The sequence below is a fragment of the Scyliorhinus torazame genome, chromosome 28 (genome assembly GCF_047496885.1).
Source record: "Scyliorhinus torazame isolate Kashiwa2021f chromosome 28, sScyTor2.1, whole genome shotgun sequence".
NCBI lineage: Eukaryota > Metazoa > Chordata > Chondrichthyes > Carcharhiniformes > Scyliorhinidae > Scyliorhinus > Scyliorhinus torazame.
Genome location: NC_092734.1, coordinates 30,417,433 through 30,435,744, shown reverse-complemented (window position 1 = coordinate 30,435,744; position 18,312 = coordinate 30,417,433).

The following is an 18,312-nucleotide window of genomic DNA, read 5'->3' as shown; positions in this document are numbered from 1 at the left end:
AGCAGGTGCAAGGGGGCCAGCGAGTTGCCAGATTGGGGAGGAACTTCCCGTAATAGTTTACGAGACCGAGAAAAGAACGAAGATGCGAAGTGTCAGTCGGGGTGGGGGCATGTTGAATTGCACGCACCTTCTCTGCGACGGGGTGCAGACCCTCGCGGTCCACCCGATAACCTAGGTAGACTACTTCTTTTGCCTGAAATACGCACTTTGTGTGACGTAAACGGACGTTTAGAAAGGCGTCTAAGGACAGCCTCCAGATTTTCCAAATGCTCTTGCTCCGACGTCCCTGTCATCAACACGTCATCTTGGTAGACAGCCACACGTGGTAAACCTCTCAAAATGCCCTCCATAACACGTTGAAAAATTGTGCAGGCAGAGGATCCTCCAAAGAGCAACCGTGTATATTCATACAGGCCCCGGTGTGTGTTAATTGTTACATATGGTCGGGAGGCAGGGTCCAGCTCCAACTGCAGGTAGGCGTGACTCATATCTAATTTTGTGAATGAGAGTCCACCTGCAAGCTTCGCGTAGAGATCCTCTATGCGAGGCATTGGGTATCGGTCGAGTCGGGAAACTGTATTCACTGTAAGTTTATAGTCGCCACACAAGCGAACTGTGGCATCTGGCTTCATTACTGGTACAATTGGTGCTGCCCAGTCAGCAAAACGGACGGGCCTGATAATACCCAAACTCTCCAAACGAGTGAGCGCCCCTTCTACCTTCTCGAGTAAAGCGTAAGGCACTGGGCGCGCCCGGAAATAGCGCGGCGTGGCTCCTGGTTCAACTTGGATACGGGCTACGGCCCCTTTTATTTTCCCCAAACCAGGCTGGAATACCTCTGGGTATCGTCCTAGCACCTCAGTCAACCCTACAGAAACTGTTTGGAGGATGTGCTGCCATTGCAACCGCAAATGGCGCAACCAGTCCCGACCCAACAGGCTGGGCCCATGGCCACGCACTACGATAAGTGGGAAACGCCGTTCCTGGCGTCCATAGACAACAGGGGTCATTGTAGTTCCTGCAATGTCCAGTGGTTCCCCCGTGTAGGTGGCCAACCTGGCCTGTGAGTCAGTTAATGTAAGGGTCTGTATACCCTGCTTGATGCGGTCGAATGTCCTCTGGGTGATCACGGAGATGCCACACAATGCAGCTGCAGGCAGTCGTCCTCCGTCTCCACGTCCTCAGGAGTGGTCGCCACAGGTTCATCCACATGGAAGGTACAGCCTCTGGGCTGGTCCCAGTTACGGCCCCTGGGCTGGTCCCAGTTTCGGTCGGAACGACGGCGCCTCTGGCCTCCCCAGGACCGCCGTCCGCGACGGGGTCGGCGCCTACAAGTCTGACACGGACATGGCTCCTCATCCATTGGCTCTGGAGAAGGCTCCCTTCGGGGAGGAATGTCCGATGGCCACTGGCGTCGGTCCGGTCGTTGCCTCGCCCAAGGTACCGCAGGAGTGCGGGGGGACGTTTTTGGGCGGAAAGGGTTGCGCCCCAAGGCATGCACTTCCATTCCCTGTAGCTCCTGTACTCCTCGCTCTGCGCTCTCTCGGGACAAGACTATTTGTATTGCCTGTTGAAAAGTCAATGTTGGCTCCGCTAACAACTTTCTCTGGGTTGCCGCATTGTTAATACCGCAAACCAAACGGTCGCGTAACATTTCTGACAAGGTCTCACCATAGTCACAGTATTCCCCAATCCCGCGTAGCCTGGATAAAAAATCGGCAAGGGATTCTCCAGGGGTCCTCTCAGCGGTATTAAACCGGTAACGCTGGACTATCGTGGATGGGGTTGGGTTAAAATGTTGCCCCACTATATTCACAAGTTCGTCAAACGTTTTGGTGTCCGGCGCAGCTGAGTACGTAAGGCTTCTAATCACCCCAAACGTATGCGGGCCGCAGGCGGTGAGCAATATGACCACCTGGCGCTCGTTTTCAGTGATATTGTTTGCCCGGAAATAGTAACGCATCCGTTGTGTGTACTGGTTCCAGCTTTCCAGCGCAGCATCAAAAACATCCAAACGTCCGTACAGAGGCATGGTATAATAGAAAACAACTTCCAACCTGTATCCAACAAAAATCCAGGGAGGTGGCTTCAGCAGTGTAGACAGCTATTCACTTTAACCTTCATCGCCAGTTTTGTAAGGGCCACGAAGAATCCAGCACGAGTTTTAAGGATACAAAGTAATAACGTTTATTTACTATAATAATATATACATAACAATAGCAGTAACTTCCCTTGCTACCTTCTCCTTCCTGCTGGTTCCTGAACTGGCCAGCTTATTTATACTAGGAGTTTCTCCGCCCCCCCTCATTGGGGAAGTTCATACTCCCATAGGATTGTGGGATAGTCATTAGTCCCCAGCCAATCGTAAGTAGGCAGGTTATAACACTGTGAAAAGCCTAGTCATCACATTCCAGCACCTGTTCAGGGAGGCTGTTACGGGAATCGAACCGTGCTGCTGGCCTGCTTTCAAAGCCAGTGATTTAGCCCTGTGCTAAACAGCCCCTGAATATGAGTGAATGAAAGAATATGGTTATGAGATACTAAAACTGAGAAACTTTGCAAAGTTGTCCTTCATGATGCTGTGCTTCGTTTTGTCATAGAGTCACAGAGTCTGACAGCACAGAAAAGGCCCTTCAGCCCATCGCACCTGCGCAGGTCCAGAACAAGCACACCAACTATTCTAATCCCATTTCCCAGCACTTGGTCCATCGCCTTGTACACCTTGGCATCGCAAGGACACATCTAAATACTTCTTAAATGTTCTTGTAACAATAATGTATGATACAACAGGTAGCTCTCCTACCAAAGGGTGTGCTGTCTGACACTTTTATGATGCAGAAGCAATAGCACCATTTTCTATAGTGCAGAAGGAGTCCATTTGGCCCATGTATTCCACAGCCACCCTCTGAAAGAGCACCCTACCCAGACCCACTCCCTGTCCCCATTACCCCACCTAACCTGCACATCTTTAGACACTAAGGAGCAATTGATCATGGCCAATCCACCTAACCTGCACATCTTTAGACTGTGGGAGGAAACCGGAGCACCCGGAGGAAACCCACTCAGACGCGGGGAGTAAGTGCAAACTCCACACAGTCACCCCAGGCCTGAATTGAACCCTGGTCCCCGCGCTGTGAGGCAGCAGCGCTAACCACTGTGTCACCATGCCGAACTATGAGGCTATGCGACAAAGAGGGGGGGAATGGCTGGAGACGTAGCATCTTCTCCGACAGCGGCATGGCAGCACTGTTGCTTCACATCGCCAGGGTCTCGGGTTCGCTTCCCGCTTGATTCACTGTCTGTGCGGAGTCTGCACGTTCTCCCCGTGTCTGCGTGGGTTTCCTCCGGGTACTCCGGTTTCCTCCCACAAGTCCTGATTGACGTGCTTGTTAGGTGAATTGGACATTCTGAATTCTCCCTCAGTGTACCTGAACAGGCGCCGGAATGTGGCGACGAGGGTTTTTTCACAGTAACTTCACTGCAGTGTTAATGTAAGCCGACTTGTGCCAATAAAGATTATTATTAAAGCTGTGCAAAAGCCCTGGAAGTCAATGTGAATTCCAGTTTGACAAACGTGACAAATTTCATGCGACGTTTTGACGTGTTGAATTTGCAATGGCGAGATCCCTCAGCCCAACTTTAAACACACATCAGTGAGCCTGTTTGCTGACTTATGCCTGAACGACTCGGCAGTTACCGTGGTGACAACCCCTCCCACCTAAATACAGCTCCTCAGAATTGAGCAATTCATGGCACGGAACTCAAATATTGAGTTGACGTCAAGCCCAGTCGCCCTGCTCATAACAATAGGAAGGAAATCAAACAAGGTTGAATATGTCACATCAAAGTCCATTTTCAACCAAGTTCGAAGGCAACAATAAAAGCAAAATACTGCAGATGCTGGAGGTCTGAAATAAACACAGAAAGTGCCGGGAAAGCTCTGCTGATCTGGCTGTGGCTGTGGAGAGAGAAGCGAAGGGTGGGATTTTCCTGCACCGCACCCCAACCCTCCACCCACCATGGCGTGTTTTGAGGCAGCGGCGATTAGCTCACCATTGGCCAGCTCTTCCAATGTCAACGGGGTTTTCCTGTTATTCACACCTTCCACCACCGGGGAACCGGTGGATGATCCCGCTGGCGGAAAAGACGCAAAATGCCCATCTACGGTTAACATTTGGAGTCCGAACGACTCTTCAGTTCCCGAGAAAAGTCATATGAACTCGAAACGTCAACTGTGTTTCTCTCTCCATAGACGCTGCCAGAGCCCCTGAGTCTTTTCAGCGCTTTCTGCTTCCATCTCAAAGGGCGCCAGGCGTGGAGTGCACAGAAGTGCGATGCCTTGGCAGTTGCATAGTCTGCCAATTCTCAATGTCAAGGTTCATGGTGAAAGCTGAGTGAAAGGGCAGCCTCTATACATGACATTGTCATAACCCTCACCAGGACCACGGGGGAAACTATTGTCGATCTCCCTGTGGGACCCATGGAGTACGAGCTTCCCCAGTAGGGGGCGGAGGCCACCCAGCTGGAGCTCGTTAAAGACTACACTTAAAGCCGGCCCAAGCAGGGACCGGAGTCGCTGGTTGTCCCAACAAGGACTGGATTGGGAGAGAGTTAACCTGCGGGCAGAGTATTGTACATAGTTCAATAAATCCTTGTTCCCCTGCCACTGGCTTCCTCAAGACACGATGACCCACAATGAGCTCGCTTCTCCCAAACAAGAGAGCAGAAAGTGACAGAAAATTGGACGAGAGCTTTGAACTCGTTGATTGAGAACGAAGGGATCAGTAAAATTCTGACGGTTTCCTTCCCTAGAATTTGATCAGATATGTGCTTCTTTTTGTGAGGTATGGCCCCATGACCTTCTTCCCCCGCTCTTCAGTAGCTTGTCGCAATGGCGTTGTGTTGGAAAACTATTGTGATGGGCACCACTGCGGAACTCCATCCCACCATCCCACTGCCACTGCGGAACTCCATCCCACCTCCCCCACCCCATGCACTTCCCATTGGGAGAAGCCAGAGAGGAAATGCTGGATCTTTCCTCACAGTAGCCCAGGAGGGGGTGTCCAGGGTGGCGTGAAAGCTGCCGCAACAGTGGGGGGGGGTGGGGGGGCGGGGAGAAATAGTGGTAATTAGCAATCAAAATGCCCGGGCTAATTTTCTGGGGCCTGGATTCAAATCCCATCACGGCAGCGGGTGGAATTTCAACTCAGTTAATAAAATCCAGAATTAAAAATTCCGACAATCGTGGTGGATCGTGACAAATAGCACCGATTGTCGTCAAAACCCGTCGGGTTCACTGAGGCCCCTTCAACGATGGAAATCTGCCGTCCTTACCCGGTCTGGCCTACATGTGACTCCAGACATACACAGCGATGTGGTTGACTCTTAACTGACCCCATGAAATGGCCCTCGAAAATCACTCAGCTCAAAGGCAATTAGGGATGATAATAAATACTGGACCTTGGGCCAGCACAGTGGCGCAGTGGGTTAGCCCTGCTGCCTCACGGCGCCAAGGTCCCAGGTTCGATCCCGGCTCTGGGTCACTGTCCGTGTGGAGTTTGCACATTCTCCCTCTGTCTGCATGGGTCTCACCCCCACAACCCAAAGATGTGCAGGCTAGGTGGATTGACCACGCCAAATTGCCCCTTAATTGGAAAAAATGAATTGGGCTCTCCAAATTATAAAAAAATAAAAATAAATGCTGGACCTTGGCAGCGATGCTCACATCCCATGAATAAATGAAGATAAACATACTCGGGACAAGGGCTCTGTCAGTGCCTTTAAGGGATGTTATAATAACAACTTTTAAAATCTTATTCTGCGTGCAGAAACACGTCCAAATCAGAACGTGGAATGCTGATGTGGGGCCACACCTCTTGTGAGCTTTGTCATTTCTCAAACATCGGTAAATAAACACCGCCCCACCCGTCTGAGCTGGCGTGAGGAGGTCCCTCCTTATTTGCAAATCTCTCGACATCAGTCGGGCCTAAGCTGCCAGGCCAAGCAAAGGAAACAGGACAAATATTAATCTTTCAGGAATTGGTGGCACATCTCTGGGGCTGACCTTTGGAATCGGCGGAAAGGAGCTTTGTGTTCCTGTCAAGGTTCTCAAAAACCTGGAGGCCTTCGGTTATCTGCGGCGCGGAGCAAAAACAATCCTTGGAGTCCGCGCCAAGAGATTCCGCGGCCTTTGTACAACATGCTTTGTCAGTCGGCCCAGCATCAACCTGTTCCATAGTTTCACTCCTCAGACTATTGTAAGAGATGCAATAGACGATGTACAGCCGGAGCTCTATAATCCCACGATATAAACGGCTGGAGAACGGCCCGGTCCGTGGCCGCGCACGCCGATGACCTGCAGCCGACGCTCCGTAAAACATGGCACCGGACGTGCGCGGACCCGACCTGACAGATAGTGCCCCCCCCCCCACCCCCCCCCCCCCCCGGCCACCCCCCCCACCAGTCCCCCCAGCCCTCGCGGAAGCCCCCCTCCCCCCCGGGCCAGCAGCACGGTTCCCGCCCGACCTTGGGGCGCTGGACACAGTCCGCGGCCGCCAAGCCGGGTTCACGACTTCTGAGAGCATGAGTCAACCGCGCAGTCGGGAACTCGGCCCATCGGCGGCGGAGCATCGGGGGCGGGGCCTTCCGATGGCGCGCTAACGCCGCGACGCGCGACGCGATGATGCCATGTTGGAGGGCGCGGAAGATACAAAACCGGCGTCAAACTGGCCCCACCCCGATTTGGGCGTCGAAAGGGATTCTCAGCCCGACCGGCGATTACGAAATTGGCTTCGGGGAACGGAGAATGCCGCCCAAGTATTTTGAGGGGTTATTTCTTATGAACATTTCTTTTTACCAGATATCAAAATATTGAAATTGCAGGAAAACAAGACTGTTTGGTCAAACATCATCCAATTGGTTTATGAGACTTTTTGATTTCCAATTGGCGTAAGAAGGCAGTGAGTCACAAAAATGGATTTGTTGGCCAACTGATGGCTGGAGTTATTCCTCCAGGAATATGTCCCATCACAGTTGGCAACCCTACTTGGAGCTGCGTCCTGAAGCCTCCCCTTGTCTCCTCCATCTTGCATTCCGTAGAGACGCAATAGGAGCAGGGGTAGGCCTCAAGCCTGCTCTGTCATTCGGTACCACCATGGCTCATCTGTTTGTGTTTCAAGTTCCACATTCCCATCTATCCCCGACAACCTTTGCCTCAGGATCCATCTGCCTCCACCTTAAAAATATTCAATGGCTCTCTGACTCTTCCATCGCCCTCCGAGGCGGAGAGTCCCAAAGTCGCGCAAGCCTCTGAGAGAGAGAAATTCTCTCTGTCCGAAAAGAGCGGCCCCTAGTTTATAAAACAAGGCCTCACGCACAAGGGGAAACATCCACGTCCACCTTGTCGAGGCCTTTCAGGGTCCTACACGCTTCAATCAAGTCACCCCTCACTGACTGACTCTAAGAGCCCCTGGCCTTCACCGCAGTGGCACCCACAATGTGGCCCACCCTCCACCTTCTCACCTTTGAGCCACTGGAAGATTCCCACATTCTGGTCAAACTGCAATAAGGCTGTAATGTGAGAATATCCCAGTGAGCGCTTACTTCAGCAGGAGCAGAATCCAACCTGACTGAGTCAATATTTATTTTTCTCGGCAACTGTCTCCATTTAATCCTGTTTTACATCCCTGGTCGGTAATAGGTTTCTCAGTAGAGGCGGAACTGGATCCTGGACACGTTCTTCATAATGCAGCTGGATCAGTATTCACCTTTGGGTTAGGTTCCCTCCTGAGTTAGCTTGCTTGTGGAAATAGCTCATGTTTAATACTGTACTCTCTCACTGAGGCACGTCAAAGACTCCAAGGTGATCGCACATTCTTTACATTCCCTCTGACCAGTTTTTGGTAAATACGGAACTGTAGAGCTGCACGTCTGACAACTCTTAATCCAGGAAATGTTATGGCCCTCTATTTTCCCAGCTGGCCGTGGAATGGAGTGCATTTGGAGAGGCCTCGCAGGCCTCCCTGGGCCCATTGCCACTTGACTGTCCCTCGGGAGTTGCCTCCTCCGCACCTTTCCAGCGCCCCAGTGGGAAAGAGCCCTCCGCGTCCCACTCCTTCACCAATCCCCCACACCCCATGGCATTCACTGCAGGGCCTAACAATCAGGGGCTGGGTCGTCTGCTCTACCTTGGGAACACTGAACAACCGTGGTTCTCTTACCCCAGGCCCAGTTGAAACTCAACTTTGACCAGGCTTTAATCAGGATCCCTGCGGTGCAGAAGGAGGCCATTCGGCCCATTGGGCCTGCACCGACCCTTAGAAAAAGTGCTCTGCCCATGTTCACTCCCCAGTCCACCCTGCCCTATCCCTGTAACCCAAACTGCATATCCCTGGGCACTGAAGGGGCAATTTATCATGGCCAATCCACCTAACCTGCACATCGTTGGACTGTGGGAGGAAACCGGAGCACCCGGAGGAAACCCACGCAGACACGGGGAGAAAGTACATGAACTGTGACCCAAGGCCGGAATTGAAACGGAATCCCTGACGCTGTGAGGCAGCAGTGCTAACCACTGTGCCACCGTGCCGCCACCATGCCAAATATGGGACTCTCTTCATAGAGCTGTACAACACAGAAGGAGACCATTCAGCCCATCACGCTTGGGCCAGTTCACTCAAAGAGCTCTCCAATTGACCCCTTTCCCCGACTCTGTAGAATCAAATAGAACCACTGGAGGCCATTCGGCCCATTGTTCCTCGGCCAGCTCTTTAATAGTGCTATCCAATTAGCTCCGCTTGCCAGCTCTTACCTCATATTGAATCATGACGGCAATGGCGCCGAGGGGCTTCAGAGACTGGAGACATTGAGATTGTTTTCCTTGGAGCAGGGTCGGTTCAGAAGAGGTTTGATAGAGGCGTTCAAAACCTTGAATGGTCCTGAGAGACGAAATGAGGAGAAACTGGCCGGCATTGCCTGGTCGTTGCCATTCAATTGCCCCGCGGAAGCGCACCCCCGCCAGCGGATTTCCCGGAGGCGTGGGGTGGTTAAAATGGGAAATACCAAAGGCGAGAGGTGGGAAAATAGAATCCCGCTGGGCAGCACAGTAGCATTGTGGATAGCACAATTGCTTCACAGCTCCAGGGTCCCAGGTTCGATTCCGGGTTGGGTCACTGTCTGTGCGGAGTCTGCAGATCCTCCCCGTGTCTGCGTGGGTTTCCTCCGGGTGCTCCGGTTTCCTCCCACAGTCCAAAGATGTGCAGGTTAGGTGGATTGGCCATGATAAATTGCCCTTAGTGTCCAAAATTGCCCTTAGTGTTGGGTGGGGTTACTGGGTTATGGGGATAGGGTGGAGGTGTTGACCTTGGGTAGGGTGCTCTTTCCAAGAGCCGGTGCAGTCTCGATGGGCCGAATGGCCTCCTTCTGCACTGTAAATTCTATGTTAATCTATGAACGGGACACGGCCCAAAAACACACGGCAGGAAGATCAGTAAAAAGACTAGGAACTTTTAAAAGAGAATTAGTTAAATTTTTAAGGTAAAAATATTACAGGGCAATTCGGGAAGAGGAGGGGAGTGAGGTAAATTGGATAGTATTACCAATGAGCTGGCACGGGGTTGATGGGCCGAATGGGCTCTTCCTGCACCGTAATCATCCCAGTATTCCGTGACGTAGTACAGGAGGACACAGGTTCCCTGTGATTCAGTTGCCTCCCGGTTCGTGTTCTATTTGTGAGCCAGTTCCACCTGTTCCACACGTCGAGCATCTGTCTCCGCCCTGCACCTGCGTTTGTAAAATAAAAGGCCGAAGGTGGCGGAAACACTCAGCAGATCAGGTAGACCGTCCGAGGGTCGGTCGAGGGTTTCCCTGAAGGGGCAATTCATCAGCCTGTTCCAAGGCCTGTTCGAGGCCAATAGCGACTGGGAAGAGAGGTGAGGGGCGGGAGGACTGCACCGGCTCTTGGAAAGAGCACCCGACCCAAGGTCAACACCTCCACCCGATCCCCATAACCCAGTAACCCCACCCAACACTGAGGGCAATTTATCACGGCCAATCCACCTCCCCAACCAACAATAAAAACTCAAAACCCCAACAGAAAGAATGCGGTATGTGTCACCCAGGGCAGAAGGAAGCACCAAGAGGGAAACTAAGCTACCAATGAAGGAAGGGGGGGGGGGGGGTTGGAGGGGGGGAGACAGATGGGAGGGACCACATGTAAAAATCGTTGTAAATAAGAAACAACTTTATTTGTAAATACCAGGTACACTTGAGCTGCTACTCTGTAAATCTAGAAAATACCAATAAAAATATATTTTTTAAAAGAAACACTCAGCAGGTTAGTCAGGGTCTGTGGGGGAGGGCAAAGAGTTTCAGGCAGAAACCCTGAGGCACGGAATGGTCAGAGCACAGGTGGGGACCGCTCGGCCTGTTTGTGCTAGCAAGACAGGCTCTGCCAATCCCACTCCCCCACCCTGCAGCCCCTTTTCTCGATGGTTGATTGTCCAGTTAACTTTGGAATGCCGTGATTGAATCTTCCTCCACCACACCATCAGTCAGTGTATTCCGGAAACCAACCATCCACAGCGTCAATCCTCATGTCACTATTGCTTCCTTTGCCATTGCCGCCCTCTGGCTCTCCGTCATTCCTTCTCTCTATCCATCATGGCTAGACCCTTCATGACTTTCCACACTCCTCTCAAACCTCTCTCGCAACCTTCTCTTATTTAAACAGAGCTCTATGCTCCATTTATAAAGCCCCCAAACCCATGTGCCGTTTAAACCAACTTGCCCAGTCATCTTCCAACGATCTCCTTCAGTCAGAGATCTTTCCAGGTCATTAATATTTGTCAACAATTGCAGGGATCCCGGGCGGCAGGGCGGCGCAGTGGTTAGCACAGCTGCCTCACGGCGTCGAGGTCCCAGGTTCGAGCCCAGCCCCGGGTCACTGTCCGTGTGGAGTTTGCACTTTCTCCCCGTGGGTCTCGCCCCCACAACCCAAAGATGTGCAGGGTAGGTGGATTGGCCACGCTAAATTGCCCCTCAGTGTCCAAAACGTTAGGTGGGGTTACTGGGTTACGGGGATAGGGTGGAGTCGCGGAATTAGGTAGGGTGCTCTTTCCAAAGGCTGGTGGAGACTCAATGGGCTGAATAGCCTCCTTCTGCACTGTAACCTCAATGATGCTGACCTGGAAATACAGATACATCAACACTATTACCTTCATCAAACCTCCGTTACCTCATCAAAAATTCTTACCAAGTTATTAAGCATTGCCTGCAGAACGTGTCTCCAGTGGAGGAAGGTTAGGAACGAGAGGACACAGATTTAATAATAATAATCTTTTATTGTCACAAGTGTGAAGTTACTGTGAAAAGTTCCGATGTCAGGCACAGGGAGCGAAATTCTCCTACCCGCCCCGCCACATTTCTGCCCCGACCGGCCGGCGGGAGTCTCCGTTACACCAGCCAGTCAATGGGGTTTCCCATTGTGGGGCAGCCCCACGCCGTCGGGAAACCCCCCGGGCGCCGGCAAAACGGAGACTCCCGCCGGCGGAGAATGACGCCCAGGATTCCAGGATATTGAGCTGCCAATGGTGAGGCCACCAAATCAAGAAGACCTTGGGAGTGCTGCTGCAACATTGATGCTCTTGTCCTTCTCAATGGCTGGGGACTGGACGAGAGAGGGGCCTGGAATAAGCTTGCCGACTTGATGCAGCGGACTATCGGCAAGTTTACCTCCATGTATAGAGCGATCGTTAATGGAAGGAACATTCAGAATGGTCACGGGTGGCTTGGTGACGCAGTGTTTAGCACAGCTGCCTCACAGCTCCAGGGACCCGGGTTCAAATTCAACCTCGAGTGACCGTGTTGAGTTTGCACGTTCTCCCCGTGTCTGCGTGGGTTTCCTCCGGGTGCTCTGGTTTTCTCCCACAGTCTAAAGATGTGCGGGTTAGGTGGGTTGGCCGTCCTTAGTGTCCAAAGATGTGCAGGTTAGGTGGGGTTATGGGGATGGGGCCGAAGAGTGGGCCTAGGTATGGTGCTCTTTCAGAGGGTGGGTCCAGATTGGTGGGCCGAATGGCGTCCTTCTGCACAGTAGGGGTTCAATGGTTCAAAATATGGTATTGAGGAGCATGTAAGGGCCGCACTGGCCAGAATGAACTCCGAAGAGCTGAACAGCCTTCCTCAGTTGCTTGCATTTTATCATCTCACAACACAAAGGACAAGTGGCTTCCAAATATGCAGCTGTACACTATTTACATAACTTATCAGCAATCATTCCACAGTATCGGTAAATATTGAACCGCCAACAGTGTAATCATCAGTCAAAAGCAAAGTGTTCAGCTCTTGTCTGCTTTATTTTGCGAGCTCGCTGCATTTTAATATCCTGCCACCACACATACCTGGCACCGAAATAATAACTCACTAATTGTCCATTTTTGCTGCTGGTTTATATAAAGTCCATTTACTGCTCCATCATCGCATTAGGAGATCTGCCTAAGGGGAGGTGCCTCCATATGATTCATTTCCAATTCAAACCAGCCCATGAAACCCAAGTATGACTCATTCTGATAAAAGAGCAATTCTCAGGTCATCACTCCACACACAGGTGCATGTCGAACCTTCCCCGAAAGGGTGACGTGGGAGAGACGGGAGGGGAACTATACTCTTTTCCTGCTGTCAATTTACCTCAGAGTTACGCATCTCCCAGCGCCGGGGCTGTTGAAGCATACATCTGCAACTGATAAAGCATCCCCCTGCAGACGGATCATTGCTAATTGTGGGCGGCACGGTGGCACAGTAGTTAGCTCTGCTGCCTCACAGTGCCAGGGAACCGGGTTCGATCCCAGCCTGCCTGTGTGGAGTTTGCACGTTCTCCCCGTGTCTGCACTGATTTCCTGCGTGCGCTCTGGTTTCCTCCCATAATCCAAAGATTTGCAGGTTAGGTGGATTGGCCTTGATAAATCGGCCCTTAGTGTCCAAAAATGTGCAGGTTAGATGGGGTTAAGGGGATAGGGTGGGGTGTGGGCTCTTTCAGAGGGTCGGCGCAGACTCAATGGGCTGAATTGCCTCGTTCTGTCCTGTAGGGCTTCTCTGGAATTCAAATAGCTTCCAGGCAATTGCAATTCATCATTGTGAAGAGGAGTTTGCGAGACACTTTCAGATAGAGGAGTTCAAAATCATCGAAGGGGGTGGGGGGGGTGGGGGGCTGGAGAGAGTAGAGAGGGAGAAACTCCCCGTGAGGATCACACATAGGGTCGACAGAGTGGAATAGGCAGGTTAGACGAGTGGGCAAGAACTTGGCAGATAGAATATAATGTCAGAAAATGTGAAGTAATGCACTTTGGTAGGAAGAATAAAGAAGCTGAATATTTTTTAAATGGAGAAAGACTGCAGAAAACAGCAGCACAGAGGGATCTGGGGTCCTTGTGCATAAATCACAAAATGCGAGCGTGCAAGTTCAGCGGGTAATTGGGAAGGCAAATGGCATGTATGTCTTTATTTCAAAGGGAATAATGTATAAATATAGGGGAGTCTTGCTGAAACTATACAAGGCTCTAGTAATATTGTGAACAGTTTTGGTCTCCTTATCTAAGTAAAGATAGATTGGCATTGGAGGCAGTCCAGAGAAGGTTCACTAGGTTGATTCCGGGTATGGAGGGATTTTCTTATGAGGAGAGGTTGAGTAGGTTGGGCCTGTGCTCACTGGAGTTTAGAAGAATGAGAGGCGACCTTATTGAGACATATCGGATTCTCAGGGAGTTTGACAGGGTCGATGCTGAGAGGTTGTTTCTCCTTGTGGGAGAGTCTAGGACCAGAGGGCAGCATCTCAGAGTAAGGGGGTCACCCATTTAAGACCGAGATGAGGAGGAATTTCTTCTCTTAGAGGGGAGTGAATCTGTGGAATTCTTTACCGCAGAGAGCTGTAGAGGCTGGGCCGTTAAGTATGTTCAAGGCTGAGAGAGACAGATTTTTTCAGTAAGGGAATTAAGGGTTATGGGGATAAGGCGGGAAAGTGGAGTTGAGGATTAGAATCAGAGAATTTACAGCGCAGAAGGAGGACATCCGCCCCATCGGGTCTGCACCCGGCCCTGGAAAGAGTATCCCACCCAAGCCCACACCTCCACCCTGTCCCCGCAACCCAACCCCACCCAACCTTTTTGGACACTAAGGGATTATTTAGCATGGCCAATCCACCTAACCTGGACATCTTTGGATTCTATCAAATCAGTCATGATCTCATTGAATGGCGCAGCCAAGCGGCCTACTGATGCCACTGCGTCTTATGGTCTTAAACTCTTTCTACTAGAAAGGGGATCAAGAATGAGAGGGCACAGATACAATTGATTTGCGAAAGAGGCAGATGTGATGTGAGGGAAAAAGTGGTTTGGGTCTGGAATGCGCTGCCTGGAAGTGTGGTGGGGGCAGGTTCGATCGAGGCGATCAAGAGGGCGTTAGATAATTATTTGAAGAGAAACAATGGGCAGGGGTTTGGGATAAAGGCAGGGGAACGGCGCTCAGTCATAATGCTCGTTTGGAGAGCAGGTGCTGACATGATGGGCCGAATGGCCTCCTTCTGCGCCCTAACAATTCTGTGATTCTGTGATTTAGGCAGGGTAATTGCAGTAAAGCTCACGCTGTCTGGCCTGGTTTGAAGTTGAGCCGACGTTGTACACGAACCAGTGGACAGCTCCCTCACTCGGATCCTCCACAGTGCCGAGGTGTGTTTAGTTTGTTTGGAGGAGGTTTTCACGGGAGAAGGTCAGTGGGGGGAGTGGGACGAGATGGGTTGCTCCTGCAGAGGGCCAGAATGGACACAGTGGGCTTGCCCGCCACATTGTGTGTTGTAGCCATTCCACCTCAGAGTGCTATATGGGTAGAGATCAGGAATAAGAAGGGTGCAGTCACAATATTGGGGGTTTACTACAGCCAGCGGGAGATAGAGGAGCAGATAGGTAGACAGATTTTGGAAAGGAGTAAAAGCAACAGGGTTGTTGTGATGGGAGACTTCAACTTCCCCAATATTGACTGGGACTCACTTAGTGCTAAGGGCTTGGACGGGGCAGAGTTTGTAAGGAGCATCCAGGAGGGCTTCTTAAAACAATATGTAGATAATCCAACTAGGGAAGGGGCTGTACTGGACCTGGTATTGGGGAATGAGCCCGGCCAGGTGGTAGAAGTTTCAGTAGGGGAGCATTTCGGGAACAGTGACCACAATTCAGTAAGTTTTTAAAGTGCTGATGGACAAGGATAAGAGTGATCCTAGGGTGAATGTGCTAAATTGGGGGAAGGCTAATTATAACAATATTAGGCGGGAACTGAAGAACATAGATTGGGGGCGGATGTTTGAGGATAACATCTGACATGTGGGAGGCTTTCAAATGTCAGTTGAAAAGAATTCAGGACCGACATGTTCCTGTGAGGAAAAAGGATAAATATGGCAAATTTTGCGATCCTTGGATAATGAGGGATATTGTAGGCTTCGTCAAAAAGAAAAAGGAGGCATTTGTCAGGGCTAGAAGGCTGGGAACTGACGAAGCCTGTGTGGAATATAAGGAAAGTAGGAAGGAACTTAAGCAAGGAGTCAGGAGGGCTAAAAGGGGTCACGAAAAGTCATTGGCAAATAGGGTTAAGGAAAATCCCAAGGCTTTTTACACATACATAAAAAGCAAGAGGGTAGCCAGGGAAAGGGTTGGCCCACTGAAGGATACGCAAGGGAATCTATGTGTGGAGCCAGAGGAAATGGGCGAGGTACTAAATGAATACTTTGCATCAGTATTCACCAAAGAGAAGGAATTAGTGGATGTTGAGTCTGGAGAAGGGTGTGTAGATAGCCTGGGTCACATTGAGATCCAAAAAGACGAGGTGTTGGGCATCTTGAAAAATATTAAGGTGGATAAGTCCCCAGGGCCTGATGGGATCTACCCCAGAACACTGAAGGAGGCTAGAGAGGAAATTGCTGAGGCCTTGACAGAAATCTTTGGATCCATCACTTCAGGTGATGTCCCAGAGGACTGGAGAATAGCCAATGTTGTTCCTTTGTTTAAGAAGGGTAGCAAGGATAATCCAGGAAACTACAGGCCAGTGGTAGGGAAATTACTAGAGAGAACAGGATCTACAGGATCTACTTCCATTTGGAAGCAAGGGGTCATATTAGCGAGAAGGTTTTGTGAAGGGGAAGTCGTGCCTCACTAACTTGATAGAGTTTTTCGAGGAGGTCACAAAGATGATTGATGCAGGTAGGGCAGTGGATTTTGTCTATATGGACTTCAGTAAGGCCTTTGACAAGGTCTCTCATGACAGACTGGTACAGAAGGTGAAGTCACACAGGATCAGATGTGAGCTGGCAAGATGGATACAGAACTGGCTAGGTCATAGAAGGCAGAGAGTAGCAATGGAAGGATGCTTTTCTAATTGGAGGACTGTGACCAGTGGTGTTCCACAGGGATCAGTGCTGGGACCTTTGCTGTTCGTTGTATATATAAATGATTTGGAGGAAAATGTAACTGGTCTGATTAGTAAGTTTGTGGACAACACAAAGGTTGGTGGAATTGCGGATAGCGATGAGGACTGTCAGAGGATACAGCAGGATTTAGATTGTTTGGAGACTTGGGCGGAGAGATGGCAGATGGAGTTTAATCCGGACAAATATGAAGTGATGCATTTGGAAGGTCTAATACAGGTAGGGAATATACAATGAATGGTAGAACCCTCAAGGGTATTGATAGTCAGAGAGATCTAGGAGTACAGGTCCACACGTCACTGAAAGGGGCAACACAGCTGGAGAAGGTAGTCAAGAAGGCATACGGCATGCTTGCCTTCATTGGCCGGGGCATTGAGTATAAAAATTGGCAAGTCATGTTGCAGCTGTATAGAACCTTAGTTAGGCCACACTTGGAGTGTAGTGTTCAATTCTGGTCGCCACACTACCAGAAGGATGTGGAGGCTTTAGAGAGGGTGCAGAAGAGATTTACCAGGATGTTGCCTGGTATGGAGGGTATTAGCTATGAGGAGAGGTTGAATAAACTTGGTTTGTTCTCACTGGAACAAAGGCGGTTGAGGGGCGACCTAATAGAGGTCTACAAAATTATGAGGGGGATAGACAGAGTGGATAGTCAGAGGCTTTTCCCCAGGGTAGAGGGGTCAATTACTAGGGGGCATAGGTTTAAGTTGCGAGGGGCAAGGTTTCGAGGAGATGTACGAGGCAAGTTTTTTACACAGAGGGTAGTGGGTGCCTGGAACTCTCTGCCGGAGGAGGTGGTGGAAGCAGGGACGATAGTGACATTTAAGGGGCATCTTGACAAATACATGAATAGGATGGGAATAGAGGGATACGGACCCCGGAAGTGTAGAAGATTTTACTTTAGACGGGCAGCATGGTCAGCGCAGGCTTGGAGGGTCGAAGGGCCTGTTCCTGTGCTGTACTTTTCTTTGTTCTTTGTTCTTTGTTATGGTCAGATAGCAACTCATAGATCACTCATTTCCCCATATCTCACCATTTCTGACACAAGCGTCCAGTTACTTGCGAAGAGATGTTACTCTAGAACCTGTTAACTACGAGTGAACTCTTGCATTTGGAGGACTGGGTGTAAATGGGTCATTACCATACCTTGGGTTTCGATTGTAAACTCTTGAACCAATTTAACAGGGTCGGGGGAGATGACTGTAAATTGTGAAGTGCGTTTAGAATGGATAGCTGGCCTCTCGCCTTCCTGACCTGGTAAGATCATTAAACCTCTCGGAAAGTCTATGGGTGATTCCTGATTCCTTTTGTCATTTGTTTATGTTAACATGCGGGCTGTTTGGGGGTTTGGTGGGAGGATGGGATCGTTGTTATTGATATGGGGATTGACAGTACATTCGTTACTGATTATTGTTTATTGTTGGGTGTAAGTTTGGGAGAAAATGTGAAAAAGGAGGAGAATAAAAATAAAACTCTCGGAATGCTGAGCTGCTGTGTGTGAGTTTGAGCAGTTGGCATTCGCTGCTCTGGCTCCCTCTTTCCTGCGGTTCAGAGCAGATCCCTACGGAATCCTGTCTCAAACACCAGTAAAGCATCTCTTCCATCCCCGGCATGCTCTAAAGCCCTAATTTTATTTTTAAAACGTTGGCACTGCTGCAATGCAGGAAAGCGCGGCAGTCAATTCCCATTCCCGGCTAGATGATCTGTATCTTGTGGTGACATTGTTTGAGGAATGAATATCGGGCAGGGCAGCGGGAGACTGTCTGATTGAAATAGTGCCCGAGATAATTTACGCACACCCGAGAGAGCAGAGGTTTCATCTCAAAGTGCAGAGAAAAATAACAACAATTGTTTCA